This window comes from Berghia stephanieae, chromosome 1, assembly GCF_034508935.2.
Source record: "Berghia stephanieae isolate SIO BIC M18660-M18661 chromosome 1, UCSD_Bste_1.3, whole genome shotgun sequence".
Lineage (NCBI taxonomy): Eukaryota > Metazoa > Mollusca > Gastropoda > Nudibranchia > Aeolidiidae > Berghia > Berghia stephanieae.
This window is the reverse complement of record NC_088360.1, coordinates 20,705,731-20,715,730: the sequence shown is the minus strand read 5'-3', so window position 1 is coordinate 20,715,730 and position 10,000 is coordinate 20,705,731. Positions and strand designations below refer to the sequence as shown.

General features: G+C 39.2%; 1 protein-coding gene across 1 annotated transcript in view; it reads right to left on the bottom strand.

Moving 5' to 3' along the window:
• The window catches only part of LOC144963782 (papilin-like), a 241,112-nt gene that overhangs the window by 228,459 nt on the left and 2,653 nt on the right, over nt 1-10,000 (bottom strand). The window contains exon 2 of the mRNA XM_078897749.1: nt 9,675-10,000. This exon is cut by the window's right edge and continues 299 nt beyond it. The gene's annotated coding sequence lies outside the window, so the exon portion shown is untranslated. The remainder of the gene's footprint in view (nt 1-9,674) is intronic.

The following is a 10,000-nucleotide window of genomic DNA, read 5'->3' as shown; positions in this document are numbered from 1 at the left end:
AATATGTCTAATCTTAACCAATCAGCAATATCCACCAATATGTCTAATCTTAACTAATCAGCAATATCCACCAATATGTCTAATCTTAACTAATCAGCAATATCCACCAATATGTCTAATCTTAACCATCACAATATCCACCAATATGTCTAATCTTCACTAATCAGCAATATCCACCAATATGTCTAATCTTAACTAATCAGCAAAATCCACCAATATGTCTAATCTTAACCAATCAGCATTCCAAGTCTTCGTCAAGTATCAAGTGTGACAGTTTTTGACACGATAAGGATAATAGTCATTCGAATCCATCGATAATTTCAAGGACGATTTTTCTGGTCAAAAATTTAAATAAGTGACTTTTAGAAAAATAGAAGTAGATCATAACGGTATCATATAGACGAATTAGGGAGTAGACACTGGTGTAAGATAAAGATGTGAAAATGTGTGTATGAAACAGTGTCAGACAAAGCAAGAAAGAAAATTACAAGAAAAATAATCATCCCATACAATCAATTTTCCGCAACTGGGAATTAAACCTCAGAACTCCAGATGGTCGGTCTCAAATCTATTGACGATCTCCAATCAGTTATCTGCAGTACAGTGTGAAAACTTATAATTAAAATTTGGCCAGAAAACACGTCCTTCAATAAATATCGATCGATTTAAATTACCCACAAAATGGCAAAACCGGTCTAACCTGGGACCTCGTCACGTTTTCCTTGAAGTCTCAGGGTTAAGAGATTTAGCCAGGATGAGGGTCATTTAAATCGATGGACATTTAATGGACGAGTTTTCTGGCCAATTTTTTAAATACGTATTTTTTCCAGAGTACAAAAGTGAACTTGTGAAATCGTCTCCTATGTTCGAACTGACAAGTCTTTCCAAACTGTTTTCTCATTCAGACACTGTGACATCTCATTTGCATAGTATGTCCCGCCCCTTTCAATCCATGGTATGTTTTTATCAGCATAACGTGTTTACATTAGAGTTAACCCTTTCAAATTGCTTATCACTATGGATTGTTTACATTAGAATTAACCCCTAATGGACAAACGTCTTTTTTGTGCGGCGTTGCTGATTCAGCGTAACGGAGTAATGTCCTGTGAAGAAATAATATCAAGCAATGTTGAGAGTGGTCATTAATCAGACGAGTAACCAAGATAGCGATTAAAGCTCGGTGTCATTTACATGTGGAAGGCAAATTACACACACAATTACAATCGACTCAAGCGTGAACGTGTACCTTGGAATGACAGTACAACAAGGAACGTCTAAAGCTTACTCGCGTTGCGTGGCATTGACATTCAAAGAAGAAAATTGAGTTTAAAGTAAAAAATAAAAAATCAAAAATCTATTTTTATACTCAAAATATTATCAAAAATACCCCTATATATACCCCTATATACCCCCCCCCTCTCCCCCTCCCCACTTAGACCTGGTGGAGAGATCTTTGCGATAGATGAGCGTCATATCCAAAGGGTAGAAAGCAATTGTTATTGTCCATTGCACGCTATAAAATCGGGATAAACTCCAGTTCCAAGGGTCTATTGATTCTGAAGACTCTCTCTCGTCAAATATAAACTTCATATCTTCACCAACCCCTGTCCACCAAATGATGAAAGAATAGCTGGGTCTGTCAAACCTGGCGGAAAGAACTTCGCGATAGACTAGTGTGCTGTCCAAAGGGTAGCAAATAAAAAAGAAAGATATTATTATCCGGTTCACGCTAAATATAAATTCCAGAATATATTCCTACGCCACCTGTCATGGCTTTGAAAAGCTACAAACATTTTGGTTTGGGTCTGCATCATCCACACGATATTAATCTCGCCGTAAAGAATAATTCTGTTATCGTATCCAACCCTCACCCCCATCCCCCCCCCCACCCCCCATCCCTCACCCTGATCCCCTCTTTATTTGCATTATCTCGATCAATCAAAGATATATTATGCTGAACTAAATAAAAATAAATATAACTAAAACATTCAAACAACAACAAAACATACTTAAATTTTGGTCCACAGAAGTCGTCCAACAAACATTAATTACAATTGTGACAAAAAAACTCTCAAACCTGGGACTTCCGTGAAGAGATTTTGTCACGAGAATAAGGGTCATTCAAATTAACATTTTCGTTTTGGATTGGTGGATTTTCTAGTTCTAGCCAAACTTTTAAAAGCTCGGCAGTGTTCTCAAACCTGGCAACAATCTGTGTTGTCATAAACTGGCAACAATCTGTATTGTCATAAACTGGCAACAATCTGTGTTGTCATACCTGGCAACAACCTGTGTTGTCATAAACTGGCAACAATCTGTGTTGTCATACCTGGCAACAATCTGTGTTGTCATACCTGGCAACAATCTGTGTTGTCATAAACTGGCAACAATCTGTGTTGTCATAAACTGGCAACAATCTGTGTTGTCATACCTGGCAACAATCTGTGTTGTCATAAACTGGCAACACCTGTGTTGTCATACCTGGCAACAATCTATGTTGTCATACCTGGCAACAATCTGTGTTGTTATACCTGGCAACAATCTGTGTTGTCATACCTGGCAACATCTGTGTTGTCATAACTGGCAACAATCTGTGTTGTCTACTGCAACAATCTGTGTTGTATACTGGCACATCTGTGTTGTCAGACCTGGCAACAATCTGTGTTGTCAGACCTGGCAACAATCTGTGTTGTCAGACCTGGCAATAATCTGTGTTGTCATACCTGGCAACAATCTGTGTTGTCAGACCTGGCAATAATCTGTGTTGTCATAAACTGGCAACAATCCTATTTTTAGTACGTCATCCATTTTGTCACAATCTGTTAGAAATTCCAAATCAATATCAGAGAATATCGTCGTGAAAAAAAAAAAGACCCAAAACAAAACAAAACACAGAATTGGTAAAAACAAATTCAAGTTTTTTTTTGTTTTTTTAAACATTATCTTATCTTTCATTTTTAAATCTAGCAGTTTTGTAAAGTTCAATCACAACGGGTGCTCAAAGAGCTTTGCAGAGGATCCCAAGCCAACAGCATTACCTGACATTAAGGGAGAGACCTAAAGGCCTAAAGCGATATTGCAAAATTTCATTCGACAAGCCCAACACTGTTAGTGACCAGGTACTCATTTTTTATCAGAGTATGGTGAGAGAATTTGAATAAATAGTCTTCTCCAAAGATTCATTATTATTATTATTATTATTATTATTATTATTATTATTATTATTATTATTATTATTATTATTATTATTATTATTATTATTATTATTATCACCATCATTATTATTATCATCATCATCATCATCATCATCATCATCATCATCATCATCATTATTATTATTATTATTATTATTATTATTATTATTACTATTCTTCTTCTTCTTCTTCTTCTTCTTCTTCTTCTTATTATTATTATTATTATTATTATTATTATTATTATTATTATTATTATTATTATCATCATCATCATCCTCATCATCATCATATTATTAAAATCATGTAACGAGTCAGTGTATGATTGTCATTCTGTTACTTGTCGCGTCTATCATACAATCATTACTTATCAATCTAAAACGCCAGACAATCATTATTTATCAATCTAAAACGCCAGACAATCATTATTTATCAATCTAAAATGCCTTAGCAATTGTTTGTCTCCTTGTTCTCACCTGGTGGAAGGTGAATGCTATCTACACATCTATAATCTATTATATCTATCATTGTGTCTTTCTGTCGGTGTGTGTGTGTGTGTGTGTGTGTGTGGGTGTGGGTGCAATTATCAATATAAATATCCCGTGTACTTGATTTTCTGGTGACAGAGTGATGGTATCTTATTTTCTTGTTTAAATGTTATATGCTGGTCGTCAATAAACATCGTCAATCTTCGCTCTTTTACTTCCCGTAATCCTGACGATCTGCTGGTCGTCAATAACATCGTCAATCTTCGCTCTTTTACTTCCCGTAATCCTGACGATCTGCTGGTCGTCAATAAACATCGTCAATCTTCGCTCTTTTACTTCCCGTAATCCTGACGATCTGCCGATACATCCTGCTACGGAGATATTTATGCCACCTGTATGTAACCTACTCATAAATTATTAGTACAATAAAGGACTGGATACATAATACACACTTCCAAGGATTTAGGAACCAAAAGCAAAAAGGGTGTGACGTCACGACTTTTCTTCCCTAGTCTCCTGAACGGTTGACAAGGATTATGGGATATGAATTGTGACGTGACATCTGCTGTTAAACGCGGAGGAATAATTGGTACCTGTCGTCTCGAATGCGTTAAGGAGTACTTTCCGAACCTATGATTGATCTAAGAACGACGAAGAAGAAAACGAATATCTGTCCTAAAAGGCTTCGGACATTTAATTTCTTCGTTTCCTTCCTGGTCGTTCGTCGATCGTTGTGGTTTGGGAGCGTGATCGTTAACTTGCCAAAGCGTTAATAGGCAGGGTTGATTTTTTTTTTTTAAGAGCTTTTATATAGTGCAATATTCACTAAACGTGCTCAAAGCGCTTTATGCAGCTAAAATGTGATTTTATCGTCCATATCAGGACACTTGGCTTAATCTCCTACTTTTCACTTTTCACACAAGAGAGAACAGAATTCGTGACGTCACACCTTCTACTGTTCGAGTTCCAACCTCCTTGGAAGTGTGTATGTAGCCGGTCCTCCGGAGGACTAACAATGAATCTGTTACAGATTGAACCATAAGGTGCCATGACTATTTTAATGGCAGGATGTATTGGCAGATTCTTATCCTTACGGGGCGTAAAACAGCGAGGATGGATGATCTGTATTGACGACGACCAGAAAATAAGATGCCATCACTCTGACACCAGAAGATCAATTAGACAAGGTATGTATCCAGTCTTCTGGAAGAGTGGCTTACACTTTCAATGAGATTGGAACCAGTTTTTTGACATCACATTTGTATTCCCTATTATGAATCGTAGCTTAATTTCTTGTTTTCCTATTCAAGACAAATGAAATGCTATCTAAAATGACAACAAACATTATCAAAGCTCTGGGGGGTTTTATCGTAAAACTTAACTTTAAAAAGTCCCTTATTTATTCTTATAGGGGAAGTTTGTCTCTAAGTTCTATTTCAAGCGAAGACTGGAATAACCCAGGCGTCAGCCGCAGTGCAGCGCCGCAAAATGAGATATGGCTAGGTGACTTGCTCAAGGCCACACAGAGCAGTGAGTAGTCGAACTGGGTGCCATTGGGGTACGAAGCAAATACCTTACAGCTGAACCACGTAGTCTCCCATAAACCGGGTAAATTGTTTGTACCTGGTCACCCCGACACCCCAGTATTACCGTTTAAAGAAGATGGGACACCATTGCACACCATGTCCCACACCGTTATCTATGGCAGACATCTGTACTGGATTTACACCCAATATGGTGGGGTGGGGGGGGGGGGGTTGACGAAACAAACATCCATGTCATTTGGACCAGATATAAATAGATTGTTGTCATTTGATTTTCTGTATGGGCGTGGAGGGAGAAAAAGAAAAAAAATTAGAGAAATAGAGAGAGTGGGAGAAGGGGAGTGAGTGAGAGAGAGAGAGAGAGAGAGAGAGAGAGAGAGAGAGAGAAAGTGAGTGAGAGAGAGAGAGAGAGAGAGAGAATGAGATTTAAAGTGCAAAGGGGAGGGGGTGGGGTGGGGGGGTAGACAACTGTAAAGATAAATAGATAGATACATAGAAATAGTTATGTAGGTAGTTGTAAACATAAATAATAGATAAAAAGATAGATAGATGAAAAGATAAAAATATAGATAGATAGATAGATAGATAGATAGATAGATAGATAAAAAGATAGATAGATAGAGATAGATAGATGGATAGATAGATAAATATACTTTTTTTTAAAATTGACGTCAATTTCAAACTATTTATACAGATTGGTGCTTTGCGCGTGTCTAAAATGATCACAACATCCGCCAGCCGGGGCAGCGTGGCTCAGCTGTACGGTCTTTGCTTCTTACCCAAAAGGAACCAAGTTCGACTACCTGCCTAGCTGCGTGGCCTTGAGCAAGTCACTTCGCCCTAGCTCACTTTGCAGTGCTGCACTGCGGCTAGCGCCTGGGTTATTCCAGACTTCCCTTGGAATAGACCTTAAAGACAAATTTCCCCTTGGGGATGAATAAAGAGAATTCATTTTATTTTTCATTTATTTACTTATTTATTACGTACAAACACACAAAACTGTGTGTAACCGTGAACGTTAACGACTGATTGATACAGTTTAGTGAAAATTACTCATGAAAAAGGCTCGCTAAAAACAATAACATAGAACCGAGTGACGTCAAATTCGTTTCATCTATATCTTATGTCTCAAGTTTGCAGCACACAAGAGCTGGATTTAAATCCGAGATCTACCGGTCCGAAGGAGATGTTGCATCCGACTCGACCGCAAAGAGGCTTCAATCGGATATTCACAACGACAAATGGTACGTTTCGGGTTCCCCCTTTATCAGGAAAACAATAGAATGCATATCATTCAAAAATGTGGAGGGTTGAATATCCTTGAGGGTTGGTGGGAAGAGGAGGAATGGGAGGAGGAGGAGGAATAGGAGGAGGAGGAGGAGGAGGAGGAGGAGAGAGCGTGGGAGATTGAAGGAGAGAGATAGAGAGAGAGAGAAGGGAGGGAGGAAGGGAGAGACAGAGCCACACACACACACACACACACACACACACATACACACACACACACACAGATAGAGAGAGAGAAGGGAGGGAGGGAGGGAGAGACAGAGCCACACACACACACACACACACACACACACATACACAGACACACACAGATAGAGAGAGAGAGAGAAGGGAGGGAGGGAGTGAGAGACAGAGTCACACACACACAAACACACAAACTCACAGAGAGAGAGATAGAGTGAGAGAGAGAGAGAGAGAGAGAGAGAGAGAGGGGGGGGGGAGAGAGAGGGAGGGAGAGACAGAGTCAGAGAGACAGAGAGGATTGGGGGTGGAAGAAAGCCATTTCCACTGTTCTCTGAATAAAAGACGTATTTTAAAATGTGGCCAGAGAAGTCGTCCTTCGAATATCAATCGATTAAATGGCCCACATCTTGCCAAAAAAAACCTCTCAAACCTGAGACTTCCTTGAAATCGTCTTTGAAGTTCCAGGTTTAAAAGTTTGTGCCAAGATGAAGGTCATTTTGTGGTTATGTGGTCTATGGTATGACACTCGCTTCGGAACGGAAGGTCCTAGTTTCGAGCCTCGCTCGGCCCATAGTCGAGTCCCTGGAAAAGACCCTTTACTCACATTCTCTCACCGTACTTAGGTGTAAAATGAGTACCTGGCCGTTAACAGCGTTGTCTCTGTCCGAAATATTGTAATGTCGCCTAACAGTCGTCATGTCTCGTCCTAAGTGTTAAGTGTTGCTGTTGCCAAGGACCCATTGTAAAGCGCTTTGAGCAGGTTTAGTGGATATTGCCCTATACAAAATCTCGTTTTATTTTCATTTTAATCAATAGATAGTTTTCTGGCCAAAATTTTAAATACGTTTTTTTTTGTTCCAAAGTACGTGAGAGATTTCAATCTTTGAAAACCGTTGTTCCAAAGTACGTAAGAGATTTCAATGTTTGAAAACCGTTGTTCCAAATCACGTGAGAGATTTCAATGTTTGAAAACCGTTGTTCCAAAGCACGTGAGAGATTTCAATGTTTGAAAACCGTTGTTCCAAAGCACGTGAGAGATTTCAATCTTTGAAAACCGTTGTTCCAAAGCACGTGAGAGATTTCAATCTTTGAAAACCGTTGTTCCAAAGAACGTGAGAGATTTCAATCTTTGAAAACCGTTGTTCCAAAGTACGTGAGAGATTTCAATCTTTGAAAACCGTTGTTCCAAAGCACGTGAGAGATTTCAAGGTTTGAAAACCGTTGTTCCAAAGCACGTGAGAGATTTCAATCTTTGAAAACCGTTGTTCCAAAGCACGTGAGAGATTTCAATCTTTGAAAACCGTTGTTCCAAAGTACGTGAGAGATTTCAATCTTTGAAAACCGTTGTTCCAAAGCACGTGAGAGATTTCAATCTTTGAAAACCGTTGTAAACAAAACTAAGCAGCCATTTCGTCATACCACTAACCTTGTGGGTTTGTTTGTTTGTTTGTTTGTTTACATTTCTACCGCTTAATGCCGTGTCGAGGTCTGTTTGACCCGCGGCCTGGAATTGCCAAGGGGAGAAAATAATAATCATGTGGCCCACCTTGTCACACGAGTGCCACGTCAGAATGAAAGGAATTCCACAGATTTGAATGTTAATGTCTGACTGGTCAGAGATATGAACTAGTTGGGTCAAAGGTCAAGACAATATATTCAACTGTCGTATTGATGCTAAGCGGCAATGATAAATACTCATAACATCCGACAGCCGGATATATGGTACAAACACACAAAACTATGCGTTCCCTTGAACGTTTATAGAGAACATGCGCTCGGCTAAAAAGCTCACAACATTGCCATCCAGAAATATAACGGACCAACACACAAAACTATGTGTAACCTTGAACCTTTATAGTCTGGCTAATACAGTTTAGTGAGAATTACTCATAAAACGCGGATGGCAAAGAACAACAACAAAGACTTGATTGACGTCAACTTCATTCTCTCTATAGTCTGATTGATAGAATTTAGTGAGAGCTGATCATATAAATGGCTATAACAAAGATGTGAGTGACGTCAATATCGTTCTATCTATGCTTTATGGTTGGACACAGCATCAATAAACCTTTTTTTACTTTTGATAAACTCATTATATTTTGGTATTTCTTGTCATGTTCGTTATAGATTCACCTTTCGGTATCCCAGAATCCCAGTCATGCTCGTTATAGATTCACCTTTCGGTATCCCAGAATCCCAGAATCCCAGAATCCTAGAATCCCAGAATCCCGGAATCCAAGAATCCCAGAATCCCAGAATCCCGGAATCCCGGAATCCCAGAATCCCGGAATCCAAGAATCCCAGAATCCCAGAATCCCAGAATCCCGGAATCCCGGAATCCCAGAATCCCAGAATCACGGAATCCCAGAATCCCAGAATCCCAGAATCCCAGAATCCCGGAATCCCAGAAACCCGGATCCCCGAATCACAGAATCCCGGAATCCCGGAATACCGGAATCCCAGAATCCCGGAATCCTAGTCATCATGGCACAAAATACTTAAGCATTTATATAGCGCAATATCAGCTCAATTTGCTCAAAGTGCTTTACAGGGGATCCCTAGCAAACAGCCACACGTTCCATGCAAGTAGTGACATGACGCCTGTCAGGCGATATTACAATCATTTCTCCTCACAGAAACAACGCAGTTAACCAGGTACTCATTTTACACCTGAATAAGGTGAGAGAATGTGAGTACAGAGCCTTTTCCAATGACTCAACTATGCGCCTCTCTGAGGCGTTTTAAATCACTGGATTTGTCAACTTGATATTTTTCCCTGGAAGTTTAAAAACTGAAACTGGTCGTATTGACAAAAAACAACAAAAAACAACAAATCGATCTGCCCAACTTTTCTCATGGGAATGCGTTTGTTACTTGTTGTATCCCTCGATTGTGTCCCCTTAGTTGAGTCCAAGACCCTGAACTATGAGGACAACTCTCATGAAGACAACATTTGAAAGGAGTTTTACAAGTGTACAAACCTCACAGATCATACGCCACATAGACAGCAATTGATGATATGCGTATAGCCAAAAGCTCATAACATCCACCAGCCGGGTATAGCGGACCAATACACAAAACTATGTACAACCTTGAACGTTTATAGTCTGGTTGATACAGTTTCGTGAGAACGAATCGTGTGCTTATCTTTATGATTCATCTAGGGAAAAGGTAAATCCCCGAATTGTCCACATCATCTGTTTTCGTCAATTAATGTGAAGCTCCTATTACATGGTATTATTGTTGTTATTTTTCTTTTTCTGAATATAAACTCAATTTTTAACAAGCTGATCACGTGGACATAACA